General features: G+C 45.8%; 4 non-coding genes across 4 annotated transcripts; 1 reads left to right on the forward strand and 3 right to left on the reverse strand.

Annotated features, from left to right (window-relative positions):
• The first annotated feature begins 2690 nt into the window (after positions 1–2690).
• On the forward strand, positions 2691–2764 carry TRNAN-AUU (transfer RNA asparagine (anticodon AUU)). Its single transcript has one exon. It is a non-coding gene; the product is annotated as a tRNA-Asn (tRNA).
• A 5363-nt stretch (positions 2765–8127) lies between these two features.
• On the reverse strand, positions 8128–8243 carry LOC134996957 (U5 spliceosomal RNA). The gene has a single exon (XR_010199516.1). It is a non-coding gene; the product is annotated as a U5 spliceosomal RNA (small nuclear RNA).
• A 15023-nt stretch (positions 8244–23266) lies between these two features.
• LOC134996899 (U5 spliceosomal RNA) lies at positions 23267–23382 on the reverse strand. The gene has a single exon (XR_010199459.1). It is a non-coding gene; the product is annotated as a U5 spliceosomal RNA (small nuclear RNA).
• A 274-nt stretch (positions 23383–23656) lies between these two features.
• On the reverse strand, positions 23657–23772 carry LOC134997489 (U5 spliceosomal RNA). Its single transcript, XR_010199984.1, has one exon. It is a non-coding gene; the product is annotated as a U5 spliceosomal RNA (small nuclear RNA).
• Between the last annotated feature and the right edge of the window lie 209 nt (positions 23773–23981).

Here is a 23981-nt window from a genome sequence, read left to right on the forward strand (position 1 = left end):
AATGGTGGAGTTTAAATATCTCACTTGGAAGGTGGTCATGTTATTAGCCTTGGCTTCCGCTAGGCGAGTGTCGGAATTAGCAGCTTTATCACATAAAATCCCCTATCTGGTTTTCCATATGGATAGAGCGGAATTGCAGACCCGTCCTCAATTCCTGCTAAAAGTGGACTCATTCTTTCATATGAACCAACCTATTGTGGTGCCTGTGGCTACGCGTGACTTGGAGGATTCCGAGTCCCTTGATGTGGTCAGGGCTTTGAAAATTTACGTGGCCAGAACGGCTAGAGTCAGAAAAACAGAAGCACTGTTTGTCCTGTATGCAGCCAACAAGATTGGCACCCCTGCTTCAAATCAGACTATTGCTCTCTGGATCTGTAACATGATTCAGCAGGCGCATTCTATGGCGGGATTGCCATTGCCTAATTCAGTCAAGGCCCATTCCACTAGGAAGGTGGGCTCTTCTTGGGCAGCTGCCCGAGGGGTCTCGGCACTACAGCTGTGCCGAGCTGCTACTTGGTCGGGTTCAAACACCTTTGCAAAGTTCTATAAGTTTGATACCCTGGCTGAGGAGGACCTCCTGTTTGCTCAATCGGTGCTGCAGAGTCATCCGCAGGAGCCCGTTTGGGAGCTTTGGTATAATCCCCATGGTCCTTACGGAGTCCCCAGCATCTTTTAGGACGTAAGAGAAAATAAGATTTTAAACCTACCGGTAAATCTTTTTCTCGTAGTCCGTAGAGGATGCTGGGTGCCCGTCCCAAGTGCGGACTACTTCTGCAAGACTTGTATATAGTTATTGCTTACATAAGGGTTATATGTTAGTTTTCATCGGTCTTGGACTGATGCTATGTTGTTTTCATACTGTTAACTGGGTAGTATATCACAAGTTATACGGTGTGATTGGTGTGGCTGGTATGAATCTTGACCTTGGATTAACAAAAATCCTTTCCTCGTACTGTCCGTCTCCTCTGGGCACAGTTTCTCTAACTGAGGTATGGAGGAGGGGCATAGAGGGAGGAGCCAGTGCACACCCAGATCTAAAGTCTTTCTTAAAGTGCCCATGTCTGCTGCGGAGCCCGTCTATCCCCCATGGTCCTTACGGAGTCCCCATCATCCTCTACGGACTACGAGAAAAAAAATTTACCGGTAGGTTTAAAATGTTATTTTTTTCTCTGCAACCCACTGCTAAATTGTGCTTCCTAGCTGTTTTTTATAAAATCACTTAATTAAATCTAACTCTGATTACGTCAGAGAAGGCCAGGTACCCTACACCATAAGAGGGGGTTTGAAATTTTGACTTGTCTACTTAAAGATCACCAAAATCCGATCACAAGGTCAATTACATCCCTGGGTGGGATTGAACCACCAACCTTTTGGTTAATAGCCCATGTAAGTGAAAGAGATCCTGAAGCACTCACTCATCATGGGAAAGTACCAATGTGTTTCTTACAAAAATTCTCCAGATTATTGACTTTTTAAAGTTTTTCTAGGAAACGTTCTAGATAAATGCTTATTAGCCTTTGTCAGTATCTACTTTTGCAAGGTGTCTATGTGGCGCAATCGGTTAGCATGTTTGGCTATTAACGAAAAAAGGTTGGTGGTTCAATCCCACCCAGGGATGTAATTGACCTTGTAATCAGATTTTGGTGATCTTTAAATAGACAAGTCAAAATTTCAAACCCCCTCTTATGGTGTAGGGTACCTGGCCTTCTCTGATGTAATCAGAGTTAGATTTGATTAAGTGATTTTATAAAAAAACAGCTAGGAAGCACAATTTAGCAGTGGGTTGCAGAGAAAAAAAATTATGCTGGCAGAAAAGTCCAATTTAGTGACGAAACAGCTCTTCATTTTCTGATTTTATGTTTATGCTAACAAATTTGCTCTCTGAAAAGTGTCCACAAAGCCAAGTCTCTGATTAACACCTTTGTAGGGATGGTTTTTCACCTATTACTGAATTAAACTTGCTTCATTGGAAAGGCAGCAAGATGCATCCTCATTTCAATGTCTACTGAAATAATACAGGTTGACACCAGGAAACATTAACGCCACTGCATCTTTGCTGTTTTCTCATGTGGAAGTCTGTTTAATGTGAAAACAAGGTGATATCTAATTAGCACACAGGTAAGGAATTAAGAAAATCTTTCTTTATGGATGAAGATGTTTCTCACAAAATTGTTGCACCGAAGCATCATTGAAATTCAAGCTGGAAAGATGATTTTAATATATCACTTGTACATTTTGTACTGCTCTTCTGGTGACAATGTAGTTTGTTTTTGTCAATTACCATTTTAATAATAGGGTAAAGAAAATTAAGTGGATTTTTGAAAGAAAACAATACTGTCAATTTACTATTAAAACAAATTAAAATGGTAAAAGTTATTGTACTTTAAGTAAAAATAAAAGAGCCAAAATATCAATCCCAGTTTTGGATTACTTTAATTAACAAAAAACAATGCATATAGCAGAAGATAGTTTCAATCTGCCTACATCTGGGTTATGGGCCCAGCATGCTTCCGTTGCAGTACTCTGCTGCTCATGTAAGTGCAAGAGATCCTGAAGCACTCACTCATCATGGGAAAGTAGCAATGTGTTTCTTACAAAAACTCTCCAGATTATTGACTTTTTAAAGTTTTTCTAGGAAACGTTCTAGATGAATGCTTATTAGCCTTTGTCAGAATGGACTTTTACGAGGTGTCTCTGTGGTGCAATCGGTTAGCATGTTTGGCTATTAACCAAAAGGTTGGTGGTTCAATCCCACCCAGGGATGTAATTGACCTTGTGATCAGATTTTGGTGATCTTTAAGTAGACAAGTCAAAATTTCAAACCCCCTCTTATGGTGTAGGGTACCTGGCCTTCTCTGATGTAATCAGAGTTAGATTTGATTAAGTGATTTTATAAAAAACAGCTAGGAAGCACAATTTAGCAGTGGGTTGCAGAGAAAAAAAAACTATGCTGGCAGAAAAGTCCAATTGAGTGATTAAACAGCTCTTCATTTTCTGACTTTATTTTTATGCTAACAAATTTGCTCTCTGAAAAGTGTCCACAAAGCCAAGTCTCTGATTAACACCTTTGTAGGAATGTTTTTTCACCTATTACTGAATTAAACTTGCTACATTGGAAAGGCAGCAAGATGCATCCTCATTTCAATGTCTACTGAAAAAATACAGGTTTACACCAGGACACATAAACGTTACTGCATCCTTGCTGCTTTCTCATGTGGAAGTCTGTTTAATGTGAAAACAAGGTAATATCTAATCAGCACACAGATAAGGAATTAAGAAAATCTTTCTTTATGGGTGAAGATGTTTCTCACAAAATTGTTGTCCCAATGCATCATTGAAATTCAAGATGGAAGATGATTTTAATATATCACTTGTACATTTTGCATTGCTCTTCTGGTGACAATGTAGTTTGTTTTTGTCAATTACCATTTCAGTAATAGGGTAAAGAAAATTAAGTGGATTTTTTAAAGAAAACAATGCTGTCAATATACTATTAAAACAAATTAAAATGATAAAAGTTATTGTACTTTAAGTAAAAATAAAAGAGCCAAAATATCAATCCCAGTTTTTGATTACTTTAATTATAAAAAAAAAATGCACATAGCAGAGGATAGTTTCGATTAATCGACCTCTGGGTTATGGGCCCAGCATCCTTCCATTGCACTACTCTGCTGCTCATGGAAGTCTGAGAGATCCTGAAGACTAAATTGATTAAAGGCCTAAAAGTACTGGACTATAAGGAAAGACTTACTAGGCTGAATATGTATACACTAGAAAAGAGGTGCCTAAGAGGAGATATTATTAATATCTTCAAATATGTAAAGATACATAACAAAGAGTTATCAGAGGAATTATTTATTAAAAGAACACGTGGTCACTCGCTGCGACTGGAGGAAAGTTCAGAATGCAATGGAGGAAAGGGTTCTTCACTGTTAGGGCAATCAGGATGTGGAATTCCCTGCCAGGGAAGGTGGTAATGGCGGACTCTGTAATTGGATTTAAAAAAGGAATGGATACATTTCTGAATGAAAAAGCTATCCAAGGTTATAATACTTAAAATATCAACATGGTTAATCCGGGGGTAACATGAGTTATAGTAGCTAACTAGTCATAAAACATTATTCAGCAAGTATGTAGAATCATCACAACTTAAAACAGGTTGAACACGATGGGCAATTTGCCTCTATTCAACCTCAAAAACTATGTTACTATATGTTACTATATTACTGTAGTATACAGAACACCACAATGCAATGAGCAGTGATAGTGAGCACTGATGAGGATACTAGAACTGACACTGAGCAGCAAGATGCAGCACTGGACTATTAGTAATGTACTGTAGTATGCTGAGCAACACAATGCAGCACAAGACAATGAACAGTGATACTGAGCACTGATGAGGATACTACTGAGAACTGACACTGAGCAGGAGAGACACACTACTAGTATTACTGAGCAGCAATAAGTAACCACTGATACTGAGCACTGATATTGAGATTTCCACTGAGAGAACATAGCCACGTCCTCTCCGCTCTCTCTTCAATGCACGAGTAAAAATGGCGGCAACGCGCAGCTCTATATATAATATCCGAATCTCGCGAGAATCCGACAGCGGGATGATGACATTTTCCCTTGTTCAGGTTTTCCGAGTCAGGCGGGAACAACCGAGCCTGCCTCAGACCAGTGTAAACCACGTGGAGTTCGTGGGGAATTCGGTTCTCGGAGAACCGAACCCGCTCCTCTCTACCTTATACCCATCAATTTTTTTTATTTTCAATCTAAGCCCCTGCAGTTTTCTGTAAGCATCTGCTTCGCTATGATGATCAACAAGTCACAAGGGCAAACACTCAGGGCTTGAGGCATAGATCTTTGGACCAGCTGCTACAAGCATTTCAGAGGTGTCACTATCACTGGTGACACCCAGAGAGGTGGCGAGGGAGATTGTAATGCAGTGCGTGCAAATAAGCAGCGCAATGGTAAAAAGGAGGCATTATTTCATAGGTAGGGGCGTGGCCTGGTGGCCTGAATCTACATTTTGTTGCTCCGGGTGTCCCGGGGGTTGGGGGCTGCACCCGGGGACTAGTGTGTAAGCGGTGCTGGCTCCTGCACAGTGACAGGGCATGGCCACCCAGTATGACACCTCCCTTCTTGACCATGCTGTAATTGCAGTCGCACTGCAGTTCAGCGTGATCATAAACAATGGTGTAGCCTCCTGCTGGTGCAGACTGTATGTGCGCGCAGGAAGCCGCCACCATTTTTGTGATTACAGCGGCTGAATGTGATGTCATACAGCCGCTGTGACCACGCCCCCTGTGTCTCCTCCATTGCAGACCCCATTTTGAAGCCTTGCCCCCGCACTGCTCCATCCCTGACTTGGAAATGGAGTGTTGCTGACCCCACTCTCCCCCCCTGCCCCGATTGACAGGCAGAGGCGATCGCATGCAGGCACATGCGTATGCTCTTAGCAATTTTTGCAGTTGGATCGCTTATTGTGATTGCAATCCAACCTGAATCAGGCCCTATTACCTATCACAATGCGCTGCGGGCAGTACAAAATTGGGTTAATATAGGAGAAAAACCCCCAGACCTGTGCTCCTTAACTGTACCTGGTGGCTAGTGGAGCGGCTGCCCAGTAATCAGTGTCCACCCCAGTGCGCACACGGCCCACCCCCTACGGCCACGCTCCCCTTAATCAGCGGCCTCGTGATCCGGAAGGGCGGTGTGTGTGTGACTGACCTTAGGAAGAAACCGGAGCCTCCGCTGAAGTGACCCAGCAACCAGGGCACGGGAGTTTACAGCGCCGCTGGGAGTGATGAAGCTGCAGTAAAGATGTCTATTAGACCTAGCCTGCTGCAGCCCTTGTAGATTCTCATAAAACAAGTTCTTCTTTTCTTGTCAAAATTAATAGCTAAGAATAGGCTGCCTGAGGCAGGCCCCTGTTAAGTGGCCTGCTACTGAAGGCACCAACTACAAACTGAGCTCCCTGTTCATGGAAGCGGGGTTATAGAGGAGGATGCGCTGAGCATCTTGGGAACAGTCAAAAGCTTTGAGCCGGTTGGTGCCTCAGATCAAGATCCTACTCTACACCCCAATGTGAATCCTTGTGGAGTCCAGTGTACCCCACAGAAGAAATTAATGTGTCACACCCATTGGCAGCAACCTTAGAATAGCTGCTGACGGGCACAATTGAGAAAGGAAGGGGGGGGGGGGCATTTGAATCCAGCACATAGATGCAATTCAAATATGTAATTTGTACCTTCCTATTTTAAAATATAATGGATGAACCTAACCCTGTGAGAACAATCTTCATGATCAAGAGATCTAATATGTAAAATAAGTATGAGTTGGGATAGGGCTGGGGAGGGTGGCAGCTCGGGCAGCCCCTCCCCCGTCAAGTTAAGGAGATTCAACTGAGGAAGCACAAGGGAACTCTCGTCTGGGGACAACAACTGCAGGGAGACCACATCTTTTCAGATGAACATGGGAGGGCGGAAGGCTGCCTAATACTGAAGCACCATCAAATATCAAACCATATACAACAACTAGTACAAGCATTCCTGGGGGAAGGTCTGCAGCAGACGGATTTGCATACGGTGATGTCATCCAAGCAGTGGGCCAAAGTTGGCTGGAACCCTCATCTGCATATAAAAAGAGAAAAGGGGCATGCAGGGCATGGCGGCCTTTTGCAGTGCTTGGATGACCCCTAGTTCGCATTAAACACCCCCACCCTCCTTTGGTGTGGGGCTCATGTTGGCCATGCCCAATCCCCTGAAGCATTCATGCTGATTTCTTGCAGCAGCTGGGCACTGTAACAGCTCCAGAGCTGCTCTGTAAGGCAAGTAAAAGGGTGTGGGCCCTGCAGCACTACCTGTAGTTCGCATTGTGCGTTGGAAGGCACAAAGTAAGCAGACGGGAGGAGAAGTCAGGATAGTACACAAGGGCATCCTTTTCTCTTAGTCCGTAAAGGATGCTGGGGTCACATTAAGAACCATGGGGTATAGACGGGATCCGCAAGAGACATGGGCACTTTAAGACTTTCAAAGGGTGTGGACTGGCTCCTCCCTCTATGCCCCTCCTCCAGACTCCAGTTATAGGAACTGTGCCCAGGGAGACTGACATTTCGAGGAAAGGATTTATTGTTAAACTAAGGTGAGCATCTTACCAGCTCACACCTTAAGCATGCCGCAGAACGTGGCATTCAACAGAACACAAGCCAACGGCATGAACAATTGCAGCAAAAAGCTGACCAGAACCGTAACACAACATGTGTATAACCACAAGTAATAACTGCAGACACAGTATGGACTGGGACGGGTGCCCAGCATCCTCTACGTACTAAGAGAAAAGGATTTACCGGTAGGTATTAAAATCCTATTTTCTCATACGACCTAGAGGATGCTGGGGTCACATTAAGAACCATGGGGTTATACCAAAGCTCTTGAACGGGTGGGAGAGTGCGTACGACTCTGCAGCACCGAATGACCCAACTTGAGGTTATCATCAGCCAAGGTATCAAACTTGTAAAACTTAGCAAAAGTGTTTACTAAATAGCTGCTCGGCAAAGTTGCAATGCTGAGACTCCCCGACCAGCTGCCCAGGATGAACCCACCTTTCTAGTAGAATGGGTCTTCACCTAATTCAGTAACGGCAATCCTGCCGTGGAATGAGCATGCTGAATCTTACCACAGATTCAGCGCATAATGGTCTGCATGGAAGCAGGACACCCAATCCTGTTGGGAGCATACAGGACAAACAGAGCCTCTGTTTTCCTAATCTGAACCGTTCTGGTGACATAAATTTTCAAAGTTCTGACCACAGCCAGAGACTTTGACTCAACGAAGGTGTCAGTGGCCAAAGGCACCATGTGGAAAGATGAACCACCTTTGGCAGAAATTGTTGACGTGTCCTCAATTCTGCTCTATCTTCATGAAAGATCAAATAAAGGCTCTTGTGATACTGCATGGTTTGTACTGTTTTCCATGTGCTCCCAGATCTTTCAAGCAAGTAGCATGGTCAAGAAAGTTCTGTTTGAAAAGAAACAAACATTTACTGTCATTGTTATGCAAATAAACTTACATTAAAGCTAACAAGAAAGCACACTCGTTCTGTCTTTAAACTGATAAAAGAAACCCCAATAATATGGGGCATGCAAAAATTGAGATAAAACTCAGTTTTGCTCCTCTCCACGGAAATCTTTAATAAAAGGCGAAATATTTGTTAGTTCTGAAGAGAAACCAGAGCATGACCAAGATTCCACCTGTCGCCTGAGTGCCATGCCAGCAGTTCTCATTCAGCTCAAAGTGAGCACCAAATTTGAATGAAAGAAAGCAGATTTCTCACCAGGCTTCTGTCACGATCCGGGTATCTGGACACCATTTCTTACCCATCAGATGCCTCCTAAGGCTGGCTCAGCGCTCCAGGACCGGATCCCATCTGTTATCCTGATGTGTACATTCCTGTATTCTCTCCTGTCACTCTGGGACGCTGTCACAGTAAACGCCATATTACACCTGGCATGGCGTCTCCCGCGGCCTCCGCCGTGTCCGCGTGGTTGGATGTGCATCTGTCAGCCTGGCGCCTCCTGTCTCCGGTGGCCGGCGCCGCCATTACTGTTTTCATTACCACATGGATTACAAACCAAAACTTCCCTCCAAGTGTCTGCATGGGCGCAGCCATCTTGGATTCTGTCAGCTGATCATTTCCACCAATCTGTTCTCAGTATTGATAATCTGCATAATTGCCTAGCCAATCCCTTCCTTGCTGCAGGTATAAATACACTGTGCCTGAGTAAGGAAGGCGTCAGTGCTTTGGTTGTCAAACCTAGTTCCTGTTTGTCTCTCTCCTGTGATTGTCTTCCAGGTTCCAGCTCCTGTCTCAAGACTTCCACCATAGAGACCCGCACCAGCATTCCACCTGCGGTGTAGCCTGACTCTCCAATCCATTGTGGATTCATCTGTTTCCAGCTACAACATTACCTGCTTCCAGCTCAGCTTCCAGCAGAGTACAGCTTCCCTTAAAGGGCCGGTGTCCTTTCTACACTTTACCACTCTCCACCGGTATTATTATTTCTCCGCTCTCAAGTTCTACATTTCAGTTCATATTTCATCGCTCCCAAGTTCATTTATTATTTAACTGGTTCCAGCCAGTATCCACTCCGTGCTAACAACAGTCTGGTTCCAGCCAGTATCCACAGCAGCTGTTTTATCTTCAGCAACCCAGCTTTTCCTGGAACACCAGCTGGCACAATCCTGGGTTATCTCCATTGCTACAGTCGGGCCTGGTAAGGACTTTCCATCTAGAAGATCATAAGAGCTATCTCACACTACCAGTGCCCTGTGGCTCCTGCCATCCTGTAGTACCCAGGAACTGTATTTATTCTTTGCTGACTTTTACGTTTTCTTTTACTGCTGCTGTGTTGCGGAGTTGTCATAATAAACATCATTGACTTTTATCCAAGTTGTCGTGGTCACGCCTTCGGGCATTTATTATTTATGTTACTTACATGTCCAGGGGTCTGATACAACCTCCCAGGTTCCGGTACATCTCAGCCCCTACAACTGAGGCTGCCTCCCGTCAGCTCAGGCCCTCAGTTGTGACAGTAAGCACTGACCAAATGAATCCAGCCGGAGACCAGGATCAAGCGGCCAGGCCGATGCAAGAACTGGCAGCCCGACTAGAACATCAGGAGGCTGCACAGGGCCACATCATCCGCTGTCTCCAGGATCTCTCTACTCGGCTGGATGGGATTCAGACAACTCTCCGTGGATCAGGCGCGTCTGGTGCGTCAACCACAGTGACTCCAGCTATAACCCCACCCACCTTACCCATTTCTGCTCCACGTCTTCATCTTCCAACGCCAGCAAAATTTGACGGATCTCCAAGATTCTGCAGGGGATTTCTCAACTAGTGTGAGATTCAGTTTGAGCTACAACCTGGCAATTTTCCCAGTGACCGTACAAAAATTGCCTACATTATTTCTCTTCTCAGTGGCTCAGCCCTTGATTGGGCATCACCGTTATGGGAGAGGTCCGACACCCTGCTATCTTCCTACACTGCCTTCGTGTCAACATTCAGGCGCATCTTCGACGAGCCAGGCCGGGTAACCTCAGCTTCATCCGAGATTCTCCGTTTACGCCAGGGGTCACGTACTGTAGGACAATATCTGATACAGTTCCAGATCCTGGCATCCGAACTGGCATGGAACGACGAGGCCCTGTATGCTGCATTCTGGCATGGCTTATCTGAGCGTATTAAAGATGAGTTAGCTACCAGAGACTTACCTTCTAAGTTAGATGAGCTAATCTCACTCTGCACGAAAGTTGATTTACGTTTCAGAGAGAGAGCAACTGAGCGTGGAAGATCATCTGCTCCAAAATCTTCTGCTCCTCCTCCTCGTCAACTGTCACCATCTAAAGATGAGCCCATGCAACTTGGCCGTTCCCGTTTAACCCCTGCTGAGCGCCGAAGACGTCTCTCCGAGTTTCTCTGTCTCTATTGTGCAGCTCCGTCTCACACCATTAATGCCTGTCCCAAACGTCTGGGAAACTTCAAATCCTAGCTCGCCAAGGAGAGGGCCGGCTAGGAGTAATGATCTCCTCTCCATCTTCTCAAGATTGTAATCTCCCAGTCTCGCTTCAAGTTGCTCAACGTTATCGGAACGTCATTGCCCTCCTTGATTCCGGAGCAGCTGGGAACTTTATTACCGAAGCCTATGTTAAACGGTGGTCCCTACCCACCGAGAGACTTCCTTCGTCCATTTCTTTAACTGCCGTGGATGGCAGCAAAATTTTTGATGCAGTTATTTCTTTAAGGACTCTACCAGTTCGTCTGAGAGTGGGAGTTCTTCATTCCGAACTTATTTCTTTTTTAGTGATTCCAAGAGCCACACATCCTGTGGTCCTGGGCCTTCCATGGCTCCGTCTTCACAATCCTACAATTGATTGGACGACTACGCAAATCCTGGCATGGGGTTCCTCCTGTGCTGAGACATGTTTGTTTAAAGTATTGCCTGTCTGTTCTTCCTCCCCCAGGTCGTCTGATGTTCCACCTCCTCCATATCAAGATTTCACGGATGTGTTCAGTAAAGCTTCTGCTGATATCCTTCCTCCTCATAGAGAATGGGACTGTCCGATTGATCTCGTTCCAGGGAAGGTTCCACCTCGAGGCCGAACTTATCCGTTGTCTCTGCCTGAGACGCATTCTATGGAGGAATATATTAAAGAGAACCTAGCAAAGGGGTTCATTCGACCTTCTTCTTCTCCAGCCGGCGCAGGCTTCTTTTTTGTAAAAAAGAAAGATGGTGGTCTGCGGCCGTGCATCGACTACAGAGGTTTGAACGACATTACCATCAAGAACCGTTATCCTTTACCCCTGATTACTGAGCTCTTTGACAGAGTTAGCGGAGCTACCATCTTTACAAAGCTGGACTTGCGAGGTGCATACAATCTCATCCGGATCCGTGAGGGTGACGAGTGGAAGACCGCATTTAACACCCGTGACGGACATTATGAGTACCTCGTCATGCCCTTCGGATTGAGCAATGCTCCAGCTGTCTTCCAGCATTTCGTCAATGAGATCTTCAGAGACATTCTATACCGTCATGTCGTGGTCTATCTAGATGATATCCTCATTTTTGCCAACAATTTAGAGGAACATCGTTTTTGGGTAAAGGAGGTTCTGTCCCGTCTCCGTGTCAATCATCTCTATTGCAAATTAGAGAAATGCGTCTTTGAAGTCAAGTCCATTCCGTTTCTAGGGTACATTGTGTCCGGTTTCGGACTAGAGATGGATCCTGAGAAACTACAAGCAATTCAGAATTGGCCAGTACCCTTAACCCTCAAAGGGGTCCAGAGGTTCTTAGGGTTCGCCAATTATTACCGAAAGTTTATACGAGACTTTCCCACCATTGTGGCGCCTATTACTGCTTTCACCAAGAAGGGTGCTAACCCGTCCAAGTGGTCTGAAGAAGCCATGCAAGCTTTTCATCTTTTAAAACAGAGGTTCATCTCTGCGCCTGTCCTGAAACAGCCTGACATCGACTCTCCTTTCATCCTAGAGGTGGATGCCTCCTCCGTTGGAGTAGGAGCGGTGTTATCTCAGAGGGCTAAAGATGGCCATTTACATCCTTGCAGTTTCTTTTCACGGAAGTTCTCCCCAGCGGAGCGCAACTATGCCATTGGCGACCAGGAGTTGCTAGCCATCAAGCTCGCTCTAGAGGAGTGGAGATATCTGTTGGAGGGAGCTTCTCATTCAATCACCATCCTTACAGACCACAAGAACGTTCTATATTTGAAAGGCGCACAATGTCTCAACCCTCGTCAGGCCAGATGGGCACTTTTCTTTTCCAGGTTCGACTTTAAACTCCAGTTCTGTCCGGGCTCTCAGAATCGCAAGGCCGATGCCCTTTCCCGCTCATGGGAGCAAGAAAATGAGTCAGAGTCTTCAGACAAGCATCCTATTATAAGTCCGTTGGCATTCTCCACGGTAGGGATGGACTCTACGCCCCCATCAGGGAAAAGTTTTGTGAAGCCGATGCTAAGGAAGAAGCTCATGCATTGGGCCCATGCTTCCCGTTTTGCCGGACATACAGGTATCCAAAAAACCCTGGAGTTTATCTCTAGGTCCTATTGGTGGCCAACTCTGAAAAAGGACGTCTTGGAGTTTATTGCATCTTGCCCAAAGTGTGCCCAACATAAAGTATCCCGCCAGTCGCCTGCGGGGCAACTGGTTCCACTATCCGTTCCCCGTCGACCATGGACCCACTTGTCGATGGATTTCATTACAGACTTACCCATGTGCAACAAGTTCAATACCATCTGGGTGGTAGTTGACCGGTTCACCAAGATGGCACACTTCATTCCTCTCACCGGTCTTCCGTCAGCTTCCAAGTTGGCTCAAGTATTCATACAAGAGATCTTCCGACTCCACGGTCTTCCTGAAGAAATTATCTCAGATCGAGGAGTTCAATTCACAGCCAAATTCTGGCGAAGTTTATGTCAAGTCCTCCAAGTCAAGCTAAAGTTTTCCACGGCTTACCATCCTCAGACCAATGGTCAAACCGAGAGGGTGAATCAGGACTTGGAGGCCTTCCTCCGCATCTATGTGTCCTCCTCTCAAGATGACTGGGTTCAATTACTTCCCTGGGCCGAGTACTGTCATAACAACCAGTATCATTCTTCATCTGCTTCAACACCATTCTTCACTAACTTTGGATTCCACCCTAAAGTCCCTGAGTTCCAACCGCTTCCAGCAACTTCTGTTCCCGCAGTGGATATCACCTTGCATCAGTTTGCCAATATCTGGAAGAGCGTACGATCAGCTCTGCTCAAGGCATCGTTCAGGTACAAGAAGTTTGCGGATAAGAAGCGTCGAGCAGTTCCTGCTCTCAAGGTGGGTGATCGGGTATGGTTATCCACGAAGAATTTGAGGTTAAGAGTTCCCAGTATGAAGTTTGCACCTCGCTATATCGGTCCTTTCAAGATTGAACAAGTCATCAATCCTGTTGCTTACAGACTCCAGTTGCCTCCCTTCTTAAAAATACCCAGGACATTCCATGTTTCCCTGTTGAAACCGCTGATCTTGAATCGGTTTCATTCCTCACTTCCTCCAACTCCGAAAGTCCAAACTCAACGAGGCGTTGAGTATGAAGTGGCCAAGATCCTGGACTCACGTCACCGTTACGGTCAACTACAATATCTTATTGACTGGAAGGGTTATGGTCCTGAGGAACGTTCATGGACCAATGCTTCTGATGTCCATGCTCCTGCCTTGGTCCGGAGATTCCATTCCAAGTTTCCTCAAAAGCCAAAGAAGTGTCCTGGGGCCACTCCTAAAGGGGGGGGTGCTGTCACGATCCGGGTATCTGGACGCCATTTCTTACCCATCAGATGCCTCCTAAGGCTGGCTCAGCGCTCCAGGACCGGATCCCATCTGTTATCCTGATGTGTACATTCCTGTATTCTCTCCTGTCACTCTGGGACGCTGTCACAGTAAACGCCATATTACACCTGGCATGGCGTCTCCCGCGGCCTCCGCCGTGTCCGCGTGGTTGGATGTGCATCTGTCAGCCTGGCGCCTCCTGTCTCCGGTGGCCGGCGCCGCCATTACTGTTTTCATTACCACATGGATTACAAACCAAAACTTCCCTCCAAGTGTCTGCATGGGCGCAGCCATCTTGGATTCTGTCAGCTGATCATTTCCACCAATCTGTTCTCAGTATTGATAATCTGCACAATTGCCTAGCCAATCCCTTCCTTGCTGCAGGTATAAATACACTGTGCCTGAGTAAGGAAGGCGTCAGTGCTTTGGTTGTCAAACCTAGTTCCTGTTTGTCTCTCTCCTGTGATTGTCTTCCAGGTTCCAGCTCCTGTCTCAAGACTTCCACCATAGAGACCCGCACCAGCATTCCACCTGCGGTGTAGCCTGACTCTCCAATCCATTGTGGATTCATCTGTTTCCAGCTACAACATTACCTGCTTCCAGCTCAGCTTCCAGCAGAGTACAGCTTCCCTTAAAGGGCCGGTGTCCTTTCTAGAGATGAGCGCCGGAAATTTTTCGGGTTTTGTGTTTTGGTTTTGGGTTCGGTTCCGCGGCCGTGTTTTGGGTTCGACCGCGTTTTGGCAAAACCTCACCGAATTTTTTTTGTCGGATTCGGGTGTGTTTTGGATTCGGGTGTTTTTTTCCAAAAAACCTAAAAAACAGCTTAAATCATAGAATTTGGCGGTCATTTTGATCCCAAGTATTATTAACCTCAAAAACCATAATTTCCACTCATTTTCAGTCTATTCTGAATACCTCACACCTCACAATATTATTTTTAGTCCTAAAATTTGCACCGAGGTCGCTGTGTGAGTAAGATAAGCGACCCTAGTGGCCGACACAAACACCGGGCCCATCTAGGAGTGGCACTGCAGTGTCACGCAGGATGGCCCTTCCAAAAAACCCTCCCCAAACAGCACATGACGCAAAGAAAAAAAGAGGCGCAATGAGGTAGCTGTGTGAGTAAGATTAGCGACCCTAGTGGCCGACACAAACACCGGGCCCATCTAGGAGTGGCACTGCAGTGTCACGCAGGATGTCCCTTCCAAAAAACCCTCCCCAAACAGCACATGACGCAAAGAAAAAAAGAGGTGCAATGAGGTAGCTGTGTGAGTAAGATAAGCGACCCTAGTGGCCGACACAAACACCGGGCCCATCTAGGAGTGTCACTGCAGTGTCACGCAGGATGTCCCTTCCAAAAAACCCTCCCCAAACAGCACATGACGCAAAGAAAAAAAGAGGCGCAATGAGGTAGCTGTGTGAGTAAGATAAGCGACCCTAGTGGCCGACACAAACACCGGGCCCATCTAGGAGTGGCACTGCAGTGTCACGCAGGATGTCCCTTCCAAAAAACCCTCCCCAAACAGCACATGACGCAAAGAAAAAGAAAAGAAAAAAGAGGTGCAAGATGGAATTGTCCTTGGGCCCTCCCACCCACCCTTATGTTGTATAAACAGGACATGCACACTTTAACCAACCCATCATTTCAGTGACAGGGTCTGCCACACGACTGTGACTGATATGACGGGTTGGTTTGGACCCCCACCAAAAAAGAAGCAATTAATCTCTCCTTGCACAAACTGGCTCTACAGAGGCAAGATGTCCACCTCATCATCATCCTCCGATATATCACCGTGTACATCCCCCTCCTCACAGATTATCAATTCGTCCCCACTGGAATCCACCATCTCAGCTCCCTGTGTACTTTGTGGAGGCAATTGCTGCTGGTCAATGTCTCCACGGAGGAATTGATTATAATTCATTTTAATGAACATCATCTTCTCCACATTTTCTGGATGTAACCTCGTACGCCGATTGCTGACAAGGTGAGCGGCGGCACTAAACACTCTTTCGGAGTACACACTTGTGGGAGGGCAACTTAGGTAGAATAAAGCCAGTTTGTGCAAGGGCCTCCAAATTGCCTCTTTTTCCTGCCAGTATAAGTACGGACTGTGTGACGTGCCTACTTGGATGCGGTCACTCATATAATCCTCCACCATTCTTTCAATGGGGAGAGAATCATATGCAGTGACAGTAGACGACATGTCCGTAATCGTTGTCAGGTCCTTCAGTCCGGACCAGATGTCAGCATCAGCAGTCGCTCCAGACTGCCCTGCATCACCGCCAGCGGGTGGGCTCGGAATTCTGAGCCTTTTCCTCGCACCCCCAGTTGCGGGAGAATGTGAAGGAGGAGATGTTGTTGACAGGTCGCGTTCCGCTTGACTTGACAATTTACTCACCAGCAGGTGTTTGAACCCCAGCAGACTTGTGTCTGCCGGAAAGAGAGATCCAAGGTAGGCTTTAAATCTAGGATCGAGCACGGTGGCCAAAATGTAGTGCTCTGATTTCAACAGATTGACCACCCGTGAATCCTTGCTAAGCGAATTAAGGGCTCCATCCACAAGTCCCACATGCCTAGCGGAATCGCTCCGTGTTAGCTCCTCCTTCAATGTCTCCAGCTTCTTCTGCAAAAGCCTGATGAGGGGAATGACCTGACTCAGGCTGGCAGTGTCTGAACTGACTTCACGTGTGGCAAGTTCAAAGGGCATCAGAACCTTGCACAACGTTGAAATCATTCTCCACTGCGCTTGAGACAGGTGCATCCCACCTCCTATATCGTGCTCAATTGTATAGGCTTGAATGGCCTTTTGCTGCTCCTCCAACCTCTGAAGCATATACAGGGTTGAATTCCACCTCGTTACCACTTCTTGCTTCAGATGATGGCAGGGCAGGTTCAGTAGTTTTTGGTGGTGCTCCAGTTTTCTGTACGTGGTGCCTGTACGCCGAAAGTGTCCCGCAATTCTTCTGGCCACCGACAGCATCTCTTGCACGCCCCTGTCGTTTTTTAAAAAATTCTGCACCACCAAATTCAAGGTATGTGCAAAACATGGGACGTGCTGGAATTGGCCCAGATTTAATGCACACACAATATTGCTGGCGTTGTCCGATGCCACAAATCCACAGGAGAGTCCAATTGGGGTAAGCCATTCCGCGATGATCTTCCTCAGTTGCCGTAAGAGGTTTTCAGCTGTGTGCGTATTCTGGAAACCGGTGATACAAAGCGTAGCCTGCCTAGGAAAGAGTTGGCGTTTGCGAGATGCTGCTACTGGTGCCGCCGCTGCTGTTCTTGCGGCGGGAGTCCATACATCTACCCAGTGGGCTGTCACAGTCATATAGTCCTGACCCTGCCCTGCTCCACTTGTCCACATGTCCGTGGTTAAGTGGACATTGGGTACAACTGCATTTTTTAGGACACTGGTGAGTCTTTTTCTGACGTCCGTGTACATTCTCGGTATCGCCTGCCTAGAGAAGTGGAACCTAGATGGTATTTGGTAACGGGGGCACACTACCTCAAGAAATTGTCTAGTTCCCTGTGAACTAACGGCGGATACCGGACGCACGTCTAACACCAACATAGTTGTCAAGGCCTCAGTTATCCGCTTTGCAACAGGATGACTGCTGTGATATTTCATCTTCCTCGCAAAGGACTGTTGGACAGTCAATTGCTTGGTGGAAGTAGTAAAAGTGTGCTTACGACTTCCCTTCTGGGATGACCATCGACTCCCAGCAGCAACAACAGCAGCGCCAGCAGCAGTAGGCGTTACACGCAAGGATGCATCGGAGGAATCCCAGGCAGGAGAGGACTCGTCAGAATTGCCAGTGACATTGCCTGCAGGACTATTGGCATTCCTGGGGAAGGAGGAAATTGACACTGAGGGAGTTGGTGGGGTGGTTTGCGTGAGCTTGGTTACAAGAGGAAGGGATTTACTGGTCAGTGGACTGCTTCCGCTGTCACCCAAAGTTTTTGAACTTGTCACTGACTTATTATGAATGCGCTGCAGGTGACGTATAAGGGAGGATGTTCCGAGGTGGTTAACGTCCTTACCCCTACTTATTACAGCTTGACAAAGGGAACACACGGCTTGACACCTGTTGTCCGCATTTCTGGTGAAATACTTCCACACCGAAGAGCTGATTTTTTTGGTATTTTCACCAGGCATGTCAACGGCCATATTCCTACCACGGACAACAGGTGTCTCCCCGGGTGCCTGACTTAAACAAACCACCTCACCATCAGAATCCTCCTGGTCAATTTCCTCCCCAGCGCCAGCAACACCCATATCCTCCTCATCCTGGTGTACTTCAACACTGACATCTTCAATCTGACTATCAGGAACTGGACTGCGGGTGCTCCTTCCATCACTTGCAGGGGGCGTGCAAATGGTGGAAGGCGCATGCTCTTCACGTCCAGTGTTGGGAAGGTCAGGCATCGCAACCGACACAATTGGAGTCGGACTCTCCTTGTGGATTTGGGATTTCGAAGAACGCACAGTTCTTTGCGGTGCTACTGCTTTTGCCAGCTTTAGTCTTTTCATTTTTCTAGCGAGAGGCTGAGTGCTTCCATCCTCATGTGAAGCTGAACCACTAGCCATGAACATAGGCCAGGGCCTCAGCCGTTCCTTGCCACTCCGTGTGGTAAATGGCATATTGGCAAGTTTACGCTTCTCCTCCGACAATTTTATTTTAGGTTTTGGAGTCCTTTTTTTACTGATATTTGGTGTTTTGGATTTGACATGCTCTGTACTATGACATTGGGCATCGGCCTTGGCAGACGACGTTGCTGGCATTTCATCGTCTCGGCCATGACTAGTGGCAGCAGCTTCAGCACGAGGTGGAAGTGGATCTTGATCTTTCCCTAATTTTGGAACCTCAACATTTTTGTTCTCCATATTTTAATAGGCACAACTAAAAGGCACCTCAGGTAAACAATGGAGATGGATGGATTGGATACTAGTATACAATTATGGACGGGCTGCCGAGTGCCGACACAGAGGTAGCCACAGCCGTGAACTACCGCACTGTACTGTGTCTGCTGCTAATATATAGACTGGTTGATAAAGAGATAGTATACTCGTAACTAGTATGTATGTATAAAGAAAGAAAAAAAAAACCACGGTTAGGTGGTATATACAATTATGGACGGGCTGCCGAGTGCCGACACAGAGGTAGCCACAGCCGTGAACTACCGCACTGTACTGTGTCTGCTGCTAATATATAGACTGGTTGATAAAGAGATAGTATACTCGTAACTAGTATGTATGTATAAAGAAAGAAAAAAAAACCACGGTTAGGTGGTATATACAATTATGGACGGGCTGCCGAGTGCCGACACAGAGGTAGCCACAGCCGTGAACTACCGCACTGTACTGTGTCTGCTGCTAATATATAGACTGGTTGATAAAGAGATAGTATACTCGTAACTAGTATGTATGTATAAAGAAAGAAAAAAAACCCACGGTTAGGTGGTATATACAATTATGGACAGGCTGCCGAGTGCCGACACAGAGGTAGCCACAGCCGTGAACTACCGCACTGTACTGTGTCTGCTGCTAATATAGACTGGTTGATAAAGAGATAGTATACTCGTAACTAGTATGACTATAAAGAAAGAAAAAAAAACCACGGTTAGGTGGTATATACAATTATGGACGGGCTGCCGAGTGCCGACACAGAGGTAGCCACAGCCGTGAACTACCGCACTGTACTGTGTCTGCTGCTAATATATAGACTGGTTGATAAAGAGATAGTATACTCGTAACTAGTATGTATGTATAAAGAAAGAAAAAAAAACCACGGTTAGGTGGTATATACAATTATGGACGGGCTGCCGAGTGCCGACACAGAGGTAGCCACAGCCGTGAACTACCGCACTGTACTGTGTCTGCTGCTAATATATAGACTGGTTGATAAAGAGATAGTATACTCATAACTAGTATGTATGTATAAAGAAAGAAAAAAAAACCACGGTTAGGTGGTATATACAATTATGGACGGGCTGCCGAGTGCCGACACAGAGGTAGCCACAGCCGTGAACTACCGCACTGTACTGTGTCTGCTGCTAATATATAGACTGGTTGATAAAGAGATAGTATACTCGTAACTAGTATGTATGTATAAAGAAAGAAAAAAAAACCACGGTTAGGTGGTATATACAATTATGGACGGGCTGCCGAGTGCCGACACAGAGGTAGCCACAGCCGTGAACTACCGCACTGTACTGTGTCTGCTGCTAATATATAGACTGGTTGATAAAGAGATAGTATACTCGTAACTAGTATGTATGTATAAAGAAAGAAAAAAAAACCACGGTTAGGTGGTATATACAATTATGGACGGGCTACCGAGTGCCGACACAGAGGTAGCCACAGCCGTGAACTACCGCACTGTACTGTGTCTGCTGCTAATATATAGACTGGTTGATAAAGAGATAGTATACTCGTAACTAGTATGTATGTATAAAGAAAGAAAAAAAAACCACGGTTAGGTGGTATATACAATTATGGACGGGCTGCCGAGTGCCGACACAGAGGTAGCCACAGCCGTGAACTACCGCACTGTACTGTGTCTGCTGCTAATATAGACTGGTTGATAAAGAGATAGTATACTCGTAACTAGTATGACTATAAAGAAAGAAAAAAAAACCACGGTTAGGTGGTATATACAATTATGGACGGGCTGCCGAGTGCCGACACAGAGGTAGCCACAGCCGTGAACTACCGCACTGTACTGTGTCTGCTGCTAATATATAGACTGGTTGATAAAGAGATAGTATACTCGTAACTAGTATGTATGTATAAAGAAAGAAAAAAAAACCACGGTTAGGTGGTATATACAATTATGGACGGGCTGCCGAGTGCCGACACAGAGGTAGCCACAGCCGTGAACTACCGCACTGTACTGTGTCTGCTGCTAATATATAGACTGGTTGATAAAGAGATAGTATACTCATAACTAGTATGTATGTATAAAGAAAGAAAAAAAAACCACGGTTAGGTGGTATATACAATTATGGACGGGCTGCCGAGTGCCGACACAGAGGTAGCCACAGCCGTGAACTACCGCACTGTACTGTGTCTGCTGCTAATATATAGACTGGTTGATAAAGAGATAGTATACTCGTAACTAGTATGTATGTATAAAGAAAGAAAAAAAAACCACGGTTAGGTGGTATATACAATTATGGACGGGCTGCCGAGTGCCGACACAGAGGTAGCCACAGCCGTGAACTACCGCACTGTACTGTGTCTGCTGCTAATATATAGACTGGTTGATAAAGAGATAGTATACTCGTAACTAGTATGTATGTATAAAGAAAGAAAAAAAAACCACGGTTAGGTGGTATATACAATTATGGACGGGCTACCGAGTGCCGACACAGAGGTAGCCACAGCCGTGAACTACCGCACTGTACTGTGTCTGCTGCTAATATATAGACTGGTTGATAAAGAGATAGTATACTCGTAACTAGTATGTATGTATAAAGAAAGAAAAAAAAACCACGGTTAGGTGGTATATACAATTATGGACGGGCTGCCGAGTGCCGACACAGAGGTAGCCACAGCCGTGAACTACCGCACTGTACTGTGTCTGCTGCTAATATAGACTGGTTGATAAAGAGATAGTATACTCGTAACTAGTATGTATGTATAAAGAAAGAAAAAAAAACCACGGTTAGGTGGTATATACAATTATGGACGGGCTGCCGAGTGCCGACACAGAGGTAGCCACAGCCGTGAACTGCCGCACTGTACTGTGTCTGCTGCTAATATAGACTGGTTGATAAAGAGATAGTATACTCGTAACTAGTATGACTATAAAGAAAGAAAAAAAAACCACGGTTAGGTGGTATATACAATTATGGACGGGCTGCCGAGTGCCGACACAGAGGTAGCCACAGCCGTGAACTACCGCACTGTACTGTGTCTGCTGCTAATATAGACTGGTTGATAAAGAGATAGTATACTACTAATATTATATATACTGGTGGTCAGGTCACTGGTCACTAGTCACACTGGCAGTGGCACTCCTGCAGCAAAAGTGTGCACTGTTTAATTTTAATATAATATTATGTACTCCTGGCTCCTGCTATAACCTATAACTGGCACTGCAGTGCTCCCCAGTCTCCCCCACAATTATAAGCTGTGTGAGCTGAGCACAGTCAGATATATATATATACATTGATGCAGCACACTGGGCTGAGCAGTGCACACAGATATGGTATGTGACTGAGTCACTGTGTGTATCGTTTTTTTCAGGCAGAGAACGGATATATTAAATAAAACAAACAACTGCACTGTCTGGTGGTCACTGTGGTCGTCAGTCACTAAACTCTGCACTCTCTTCTACAGTATCACAGCCTCGGGTCAATCTCTCTCTCTCTCTCTCAACCCTAATCTAAATGGAGAGGACGCCAGCCACGTCCTCTCCCTATCAATCTCAATGCACGTGTGAAAATGGCGGCGACGCGCGGCTCCTTATATAGAATCCGAGTCTCGCGAGAATCCGACAGCGTCATGATGACGTTCGGGCGCGCTCGGGTTAACCGAGCAAGGCGGGAGGATCCGAGTCTGCTCGGACCCGTGAAAAAAACATGAAGTTCGTGCGGGTTCGGATTCAGAGAAACCGAACCCGCTCATCTCTAGTCCTTTCTACACTTTACCACTCTCCACCGGTATTATTATTTCTCCGCTCTCAAGTTCTACATTTCAGTTCATATTTCATCGCTCCCAAGTTCATTTATTATTTAACTGGTTCCAGCCAGTATCCACTACGTGCTAACAACAGTCAGGTTCCAGCCAGTATCCACAGCAGCTGTTTTATCTTCAGCAACCCAGCTTTTCCTGGAACACCAGCTGGCACAATCCTGGGTTATCTCCATTGCTACAGTCGGGCCTGGTAAGGACTTTCCATCTAGAAGATCATAAGAACTATCTCACACTACCAGTGCCCTGTGGCTCCTGCCATCCTGTAGTACCCAGGAACTGTATTTATTCTTTGCTGACTTTTACGTTTTCTTTTACTGCTGCTGTGTTGCGGAGTTGTCATAATAAACATCATTGACTTTTATCCAAGTTGTCGTGGTCACGCCTTCGGGCATTTATTATTTATGTTACTTACATGTCCAGGGGTCTGATACAACCTCCCAGGTTCCGGTACATCTCAGCCCCTACAACTGAGGCTGCCTCCCGTCAGCTCAGGCCCTCAGTTGTGACAGCTTCCCCTTGCTATAAACATGGTTTGTACTCTTTTCCATGTGCTCCCAGATCTTTCAAACAATTAGTGTGGTCAAGAAAGTTCTGTTTGAAAAGAAACAAACATTTACTGTCATTTCTATGCAAATGAGCTTACATTAAAGCACACTCGTTCTATCTTTAAACCGATAAAATAAAACCCCAATAAGATGGGGCATGCAAAAATTGAGATAAAACTCAGTTTTGCTCCTCTCCACGGAAATCTTTAGTAAAAGGCGAAAGATTTGTTCGTTCTGAAGAGAAACCACAGCATGACCAAGATTCTACCTGTCGCCTGAGTGCCATGCCAGCAGTCCTCATTCAGCTCAAAGTGAGCACCAACTTTGAAAGAAAGAAAGCAGATTTCTCACCAGGCTTCCCCTTGCTATAAACATGGTTTGTACTCTTTTCCATGTGCTCCCAGATCTTTCAAGCAATTAGTATAGTCAAGAAAGTTCTGTTTGAAAAGAAACAAACATTTACTGTCATTTCTATGCAAATGAGCTTACATTAAAGCACACTCGTTCTATCTTTAAACTGATAAAAGAAACCCCAATAAGACGGGGCATGCAAAAATTGAGATAAAACTCAGTTTTGCTCCTCTCCACGGAAATCTTTAGTAAAAGGCGAAAGATTTGTTCGTTCTGAAGAGAAACCAGAGCATGACCAAGATTCCACCTGTCGCCTGAGTGCCATGCCAGCAGTCCTCATTCAGCTCAAAGTGAGCACCCAATTTGAAAGAAAGAAAGCAGATTTCTCACCAGGCTTCCCCTTGCTATAAGCATGGTTTGTACTCTTTTCCATGTGCTCCCAGATCTTTCAAGCAATTAGTATGGTCAAGAAAGTTCTGCTTGAAAAGAAACAGGCATTTAT

Source organism: Pseudophryne corroboree, unplaced genomic scaffold, assembly GCF_028390025.1.
Source record: "Pseudophryne corroboree isolate aPseCor3 unplaced genomic scaffold, aPseCor3.hap2 scaffold_144, whole genome shotgun sequence".
Lineage (NCBI taxonomy): Eukaryota > Metazoa > Chordata > Amphibia > Anura > Myobatrachidae > Pseudophryne > Pseudophryne corroboree.